Here is an 8,821-nt window from a genome sequence, read left to right as displayed (position 1 = left end):
TCACCTGCATGGGGAGAAGGCACTTTCTCGTGCAATCTCCCTCCAGAGATCTCTGCCCCCGTTGGGGCTCTGGTGAAGATGGGACCAGGGCACGCAGTACTCCGGCGTTGCAGTCAGTCCTTTCTGCGTCAACTGATGTTTTAGATTTTAAAAAATCCATCTTTATATTGGTTGGGGGACTCACTTTTGTCTTATAAAAGAATCCTTTCCCAACTGCGGGCTTCCCATGGCCTGTACCTTTGCCTGATATGATGTGATTTTATCAGGTGCTATACCTGCTTACTGGGATTTAAATGATGGCTTTGCACAAAATCTTTATTATTTGCAATCAGGTGAATGTGTGTGACACTGGCTAAACTGAGTGATCACTCTGTGTCTAAGGATGAACAACACAAACAGAGAAAATTCACTACAGTACTATTTGAATATATTATATTTTCCTCTTCAGATTGGTGCATTGAATAACACATACAAACAAAGCAGAGAATGATGAATAATACTTTAATATGTGCATGAGTGCAGCTGTGCAAGCGCTGGTACTGCAGTAACAAAATTAATCTATAACGTGGATGACCGTACCTGTGACAGTGACTACCTGCTTTTTTTGTACATGCACTGACTCTGGTGCACAGACCCAGACATGCAGAGAGCATAGAAAAAACCTCTCTATCTTGAGCACTGTGGCACAGCCAGTATAGCACTGACTAGTGCTAGCTGCCTGCCTAGCACAGCTGCTGGTTCACTGCAACAGGTCCAAACTTAAATAAGTCACTGCACTGCAGACAGAAGATGCAGCCTTCAGCCTTTCCCCTAAAGGGAAAAGAAAATGGGACTTTCATGGTATCTATTGCTTTGCATATATGTAATATTTAGCAGTGTGGGATATTATAGGCTGCTGCCTATGGACCATGGGATTCCAGTCTTGAAGGACCTGATAGAGAGGTGCAGGAAAATAGCAGGGCATTTTCATGGAAGCATGAAGGATGGGCAGCTTCTTCATGAAAAAAAGAACATAACTAGACAAGACAAGGAAATATAGAAGGCCCAAAGGCCAAGGGAAATGCTGATCAGGACAAGAAAACTCAAAGCCACAAGGCAGGGCGAGGAAGCCAGAAAGGCCCCAAGCAAGATAGAAGCCAAGGAAGTCACAAAGCAAGGCAGAAGGCCACAAAGGTCACAAGCAAGGCAGAAGGCCACATATTCGGCCACAGGACAAGGGAGAAGTCCAAGAAGGCCACAGAGGCCATGCACAAAGAAACCAAAGAAAGGTGGGCCGATACAAAAAGCCAAAATAACTGATGAAGGGCATTGAGTTGTAATAGAGACAGGGCTAAATAGAGCTGGCCCTGCTGCACCATGGAAGCATTAAGAAAGTGGTTAGTAGAGGAAAGAGGAAGGCTCTGTTAGGACCTGTTCTGGTGGAGAGGCTGCCTAGCAGCCAGGATCATGACAGCCTCTCCATAGGTGCATGTGCACACACTCTTTACACATTTAAAGGGCCGCATGTGGGAAAACCTTCATGCGCTCCTTGATGATATCATAAGTGCTTGGATATTTATTGGACTGCCCAGGCTGAATTCCTTTCACCAGCAACAGGTCCTCCTGCATTAGCTGGTGTTTGTTGCTTATCCCATTCCTACCTTCATTCCTGCCTTGCCTTGTTCCAGTCCTAACTTGCCCCAGTCTTGCCTTATTCCAGACCTGCCTTATTCCATTCCTGCCTTCCTTCAGTTCCTGCCTTGTCTCACTCCAGCTCCTAGTTCACCCATCCTGCCTTGCTTTGATCTCCAGCCTTGCCTCTCTACCTCTTGTTTCCTGCTTCTTTCCTGCTTTCCTCTGACCGATCTCTTGTTGACAACTTGGACTACGTGCTTGAACTCTTACCTTGCTTGCCGCCTGCCTTGACCCTTTGCCTGGATACTGACACTGCTCGACTACTGCCTGCCTCAACCATCTGTCTTGTCTCCGACCTCACAATACTGTTGCCAACCCTGACCCTGGGATCGCTCCTCTGTGTGGACATTCTTCTAAGATCTGCCAACCACTGAAGGGCTCAACCTGCGGGGGAAGAGATTTCTTTGGGCAAAGCCTCCTCATTCTCATCCCAGTTAGTTGTGTATCTGCCTGCTGTCGGTGTAGACCCAGCCAGTACCTCATGAGCTGGGCTTCACAAATTACTATCAGCAGTTCATTCCAAACTACTCCTCCTTGGCAACTCCACTCACTGCCCTTACCAAAAAGAGTTTAGATACTTGAAATTGACCTGAGGAAGCAGTCTAAGGCTTTGCACATCTCAAGTCAGCATTTCTAACTGCCTCTTGGCTAAAACACCCAGATCCCAGAAACTCTTCTTCATGGATGTGGACACCTCATCCACTGGAGTTGGCAAGGTGTTTTCCCAGACTACCAAAGGGAAAATGATCCATATTTCTTTTTTCTCATGGAACTTTACATCTACCAAAAGGAACTACATAATTGGAAATCAAGAGCTCTTAGCAGTAAAACTCACTTTAAAAGAATGCCTATATCTCCTTGAAGAGGCCATTCATCCATTTAGCATTATCACTGACCACAAGGATCTGCTGTACTTTCAACAAGACTAAAGATTAAATCCCCGGGAGGACACGTGGTTTCTTATCTTCAACTGCTTCAACTTTCAGTTTATCTATTGCCCAGCAGCAAAAAATCAATGCACAGATGCCATCTCTTGTCTTTTGAACCATTGGATACCAACACATCATTCATCTGGCCAAAATCCTCACCAGCATCTCCATTACAATTCCACCAAGGAAAACTGTGGTACCCAAGTGCCTCAGAGAAAAGGTGCTCTATTGGGTCCATGACTACAGGCTGGCCAGTAACCTGGACATCCTTAAGACATTGGTGTTACTAGACCGGCACTATTGGTGGCCTTGACTCTTCAATGATGTCCAATAATACTTTGAGTCCTGCCCAAATTATGCCTGTAATAAGCCTTCCCATTTACATCCTTGGGTACTTCTGCAACCTTTGCCAGTCCCAGAAAAACCATGGTTCCATATATTGCAATGGATTTTATAATGGACCTTCCTCCTTCAAGGGATGCACAGTAATCTGGATCACTCAAAGATGGTGTATTTTGTGCCACTTCCAGGCATGTCTATGGCTCTGGAACTTGCCTGTCACTTCTTCCAAAATATTTTCTGACTACATGGACTACCAGAGTACATTCTCACAGACAGAGGAGTTCAATTCAAATCCAAATTCTGGAAAAACTTGTGCCAAAAGTTCAACATCAGCCTTGATTTCTTGTCTGCATATCAGCTTCAGTCTAATGGATAAACCAAGAGGATTAACCAAATCTTGAAGGCATTCTAATGGGCCTACATGAATGAGAGACAGGATGACTAGGGTCACCTTACTAACCTGGGCAGAATTCTGCCACAATAACCACATAAGTGAATCTGTATCATTGTCCCCATTTGCTACTCTATATGGGTGGCACCCCAAGATTCTTCTCCCTGTATGTTTTACTGAGCCATTCCCAATGGAAGAACACACTGCTCAACCCTTTGTGAAGTAAGGCAGAGAACTTGCCACCTTCTTCTCAAGGTTGCTGAGCAATATAAGAAAGGGGTGAGGAAGTGCCATCCTGCTTCACAGTTCAAGACAGGCGACAAAGTATGGTTCAGCATGAGGAATTTCCAGTTAAAGTCACCCTCTATGTAATTCTCACCCAGTTTCATAGGGATATACCCTGTCTTTTGCCAGTTGGGTTCAGTCACCAACCAGCTACAGTTACCGCCCACACTGAGGTTGCACAACTCGTTCCATGTGTCTCTACTGAAACTAGTGGTGTTATCCTGGGAATTATGATGAGTTCCCTCTCCTTCATGTGTATTAATGGACTGGACACCAAATAAGAGGTTCAAGAAATTTTAGATGCCACAAGGATACGGGGCAAGCTACATTACTTAATCTCCTGGAAAGGATAGAACCCTGAGGAGAGAACATAGGAACCTGCTAAAAATGTTCAAACTCTCCATCTCACCAGGTAATTTTATCGCCTCTTTCTCCACAAACCTAAGGCAAAGGCCCTGGGATTGGGGCTTTGTGGAGGGGTATTATAATGCTGCACCAACCACGGTACCCATCTCATGACTGGCATACCTTATCTCCTGACAAAGCCCAGGCGTGACATGCCCTACTGCAATGTTCCAGTTCTGCCTTGCTCCAGCTCCTGCCTTGTCTTTCTTCAGCTCCTTGTCCATCCATCATGCCTTATTTCTCTGTCCCTTGTCTCCTGCTTCTTCTCTGCTTCCATCTGACTGAACTCCTGTTGACAATTTGAACTGCCTGCCTGGCTCTGACCTTGCTGCAGCCTGCCTTGACCCTTTGCCTGGCAGAGATGTGAATCGGAACCGGAATCGGAACCGATTCCGGTTCCGATTCACATGTAGGTTTCTTTGCATCGGGCACGATCGCGGTTTTCTTTATCAGCTGTGCCCAAGCCAATAAACAAAAAACCCACCCCGACCCTTTAAAACTAACCCCTTAGCTTCCCCCACCCTCCCGACCCCCCGAAAAACATTTTACAGGTACCTAGTGGTCCAGTGGAGGTCCCGGGAGCGATCTCCCACTCCCGGGCCATCCTCCCGCTCCCGGGCCGTCGGCTGCCACTAATCAAAATGGCGCCGATGGCACTTTGCCCTTACCATGTGACAGGGTATCCATGCCATTGGCCGGCCCCTGTCACATGGTAGGAGCACTGGATGGCCCGCGCCATTTTTAAAGATGGCGCCAGCCATAATGGATGGCCGACGCCATCTTTAAAAATGGCGCGGGCCATAGGAAACATTAGGAAAGACATAGAGAATGAAAACGTTAATGTCTTAATGTCTCCGTAATGTACACAAGCGAGGCCTCACTTGGAGTACTGAGTGCAACATCTGGTGGCCGCATCTCAGAAAAGATAGAGCTCCATTGCCAAAGGCACGGAAAAGGGTGACCAAACTGAAAATGGAGATGGAATGTTTCCCCTCTGAGGAAAGGCTAAAGACGTTGGGGCAGTTTATCTAGGAGAAGGTGGGATATGATCGAGGTCTCTAAAATCATGGATCTGTATCTACCCAGTCCTTACTTCATCTTTCAGCTGTTCTCTCCTTATTGCACCGAGGTCCATTTCTATCTGTCCCTATGAAATCTGGTATTCTGCCAATCTGTTGGCTCCTGTCACCATTGCCAAAAGTCTTCCAGTTTTCTATCACCCTCTCTGAGAGAAATTAAAGGGTTTTTTTTTTCCATAGGATGTTCTATTGTCACCGAGCTTTTCTTTCTCAAGAAAAAGCCAACTGCTGCTACCACCACCACATACAATGCTGTGAAATAGCAACATGGAGAATGCAGGCATCGATCCCACTACCTCTCACACACAAAGCAAATGCTCTACCACTTGAGCTAATTCCCTGACAGTGGGGAGTAAAGGTGGAAAATTAAGGCAGATACATGGTTGGAGCTCAGCCTGCTGCTTTAGTCCAGGATGGAAAAGTCACATTTCCAGATCCTAGTTCACTAGAAATGCAGTTCTGCTTGTCCTCTGAGGCCTCATTCTTACCATCCATCACTAGAAAAGGTTCACATGTGAGCCTTTCGAAAGAAGAAGTAGTCAGATGTCCTCAGAAACATGCAGGCTTCCACACATAGTAGGAATGCCTTCATCCAGACGAGGTTGATCTTTACCTACCTTGATGCTTTCATGCATGAACAACAGGTGTCAGTGCTAGCAAAAATGCAAGCTTTTCCCAGTGGCTCTCCAGCAAAAAGCTCTCTCCTACAAGCCCTCTAAGTGCCGCAGGTTCTAGTCCTGCTTTGGAGAAATAGGGAAAGAGACTGAAAGGGGGTACTAGTCAAGCTCTTGCTGGTAGGATAAAAAAAGTTTGTTTTAGCCCAAAGAACTTCTTTCAAAATTTGAAGAGAGGATCGGGAAATCAATATAGCAGAAAGCATAAGCTTTAGCAAGTTACATGTAAAACGTTGACGATTTGAGCTAAAATAGAATTTGAAAAGAAGCTGGCCTTAGAGGCAAAACCTCATCATTAAAACTTAAAAGAAATAAATGTATCCGAAGCAAGAAGCCTGTGAGGCAGTCGGTCGTACCGTTAGATGACCAAGGAGTTAAAGGGGCACCTGGGCATCGTGGAAAGACTGAACGATTTCTTTGATTCGCTCTTTCCTGAATAGGATGTTGGGGAGATACGCGTGTGGGAAGCTGTATTCAGTGGCGATGATTTAGAAGAATGGAAACGATCATGGTGAAGTTGGAAGTTGTAATAAGTCAGATTGACCAATTAAAGAGTAGCAAATCGCCTGCACCAGATGGACAAGTGCAAAGCTATGCACATGGCAGAAAATAGGTTCCGTAATAGGAATTACCAGCCAGGAAAAGGATATGGGCGTCATGGTGAGCAATACTGTGAAATCATCAGTTCAATGTGCGCCGGGGGTGGCATCAAAGAAGCAAACAGAAATTTAGGAAACATTAGGAAAGACATAGAGAATGAAAAGGCGAATGTCTTAATGCCTCCGTAATGTACACAAGGGAGGCCTCACTTGGAGTACTGAGTGCAACATCTGGTGGCCGCATTTCAGGAAAAATAGAGCTCCATTGCCAAAGCACAGACAAGGGTGACCAAACTGAAAATGGCGATGGAATGGTTCCCCTCTGAGGAAAGGCTAAAGACGTTGGGGCTGTTTATTTAGGAGAAGGTGGGATACGATAGAGGTCTCTAAAATCATGGATCTTTATCTGCCCAGTCCTTACTTCATTTTTCAGCTGTTCTCTCCTTATTGCACCGAGGTCCATTTCTATCTATCCCTATGAAATCTGGTATTCTGCCAATCTGTTGGCTCCTGTCACCATTGCCAAAAGTCTTCCAGTTTTCTATCACCCTCTCTGAGAGAAATTAAAGGGTTTTTTTTCCATAAGGTGTTCTATTGTCACCGAGCTTTCCTTTCTCAAGAAAAAGCCAACTGCTGCTACCACCACCACCACATACAATGCTGTGAAATAGCAACATGGAGAATGCGGGCATCGATCCCACTACCTCTCACATGCGAAGCGAGGGCTCTACCACTTGAGCTAATTCCCCAATGGTGGTGAATAAAGGTGGAAAATTAAGGCAGATACGTGGTTGGCGCTCAGCCTGCTGCTTTAGTCCAGGATGGAAAAGTCACTTTTCCAGATCCAGGCTTCCACACATAGTAGGAATGCCTTCTTCCAGACGAGGTTGATCTTTACCTACCTTGATGCTTTCATGCATGAACAACAGGTGTCAGTGCTAGCAAAAATGCAAGCTTTTCCCAGTGGCTCTACGTTTAGTATGAGTTGCTAATGATAAATCTGGAAAAAATTTTATATTTTGTCCAAAATATTGTATGGGAAATTTTTGAAAATATGTTCTCATTAAAGAGGTTACATCAGCTGTTGAAATCAAAGATACTACTAACGTTTCTCTTTCTAAAATTTGTGTAGCTGAATTCTCCAAAAAGCTTGTTAGGTTAGCCGGGACAGATACTACTGGGCCAGAAGTTCTCTTTTTCAAGAAAAAACAAGTTGATTGAAATCATATTATTTTCTGTAAATTCCAGAACTTCCGAAAGAATTTTTTTTAAAGAAACATATGGTATTTCCCCGGCTATTCTAGGAAAATTCATAATTCTTACATTCAATTGTCTAGTACTATTTTCCATCACTTCTAACCTTCTTGAGACTAAAGACTGATCTTTTATTAAGGCAATGTTAACTGCTTGTATAGCTTTAACATTGCCTTCTACCGTAAACAAAATGATGATATACAACAACAAGTAAATAATTAAGGTTGATCTTTACCTACCTTGATGCTTTCATGAATGAACAGCAGGTGTCAGTGCGAGCAAAAATGCAAGCTTTTCCCAGTGGCTCTCCAGCAAAAAGCCATCTCCTACAAGCCCTCTAACTGCCGCAGGTTCTAGTCCTGCTTTGGAGAAATTGGGAAGGAGACTGAAAGGGGGTACTAGTCAAGCTTTTGCCAAAAGTCTTCCAGTTTTGTATCACCCTCTCTGAGAGAAATTAAAGGGTTTTTTTTCCATAAGGTGTTCTATTGTCACCGAGCTTTCCTTTCTCAAGAAAAAGCCAACTGCTGCTACCACCACCACATACAATGCTGTGAAATAGCAACATGGAGAATTCGGGCATCAATCCCACTACCTCTCACATGCGAAGCGAGCACTCTACCACTTGAGCTAATTCCCCAATGGTGGTGAGTAAAGGTCACTATGTCACAGGGGCCGACCCTCAGCCCCTGTGACATAGTGAGGGCAAAGGTAGCGCCGGCGCCATTTTGAATACTGGTAATACGGCCCGAGTGCAGGAGGTCACTCCCAGACCCCCGCTGGACTTTTGGCAATTCTTGTGGGGGTCAGGAGGCCCCCCAAGCTGGCCAAAAGTCCCTGGGGGTCCAGCAGGGGTCTGGGAGCGATCTCCTGCACTCATGCCGTCGGGTGCCAGGAACCAAAATGGCGCCGATAGCCTTGCCCTTACTATGTCACAGGGGCTACCGACGCCATTTGTCAGCCCCTGTCACATGGCAGGAGCACAAGATGGTGACGATGGCCATGTGACAGGGGCTGACCAATGGCACCGGTAGCCCCTGTGACATAGCAGGTCAAAGGCTATCGGCGCCATTTTGAACTGGTACCAAGGGTGTGAGTGCAGGGGATGTCTCCCAGGCCCCACCGCTGGACCACCAGGGAGTTTTGGTAAGTCTAGGGGGGGATCAGGAGGGTGGGGGGGTTGTTTAAATTG

The sequence above is a fragment of the Rhinatrema bivittatum genome, unplaced genomic scaffold (genome assembly GCF_901001135.1).
Source record: "Rhinatrema bivittatum unplaced genomic scaffold, aRhiBiv1.1, whole genome shotgun sequence".
Lineage (NCBI taxonomy): Eukaryota > Metazoa > Chordata > Amphibia > Gymnophiona > Rhinatrematidae > Rhinatrema > Rhinatrema bivittatum.
The sequence above is the reverse complement of the archived record's forward strand: the minus strand, read 5'-3'. Positions refer to the sequence as shown.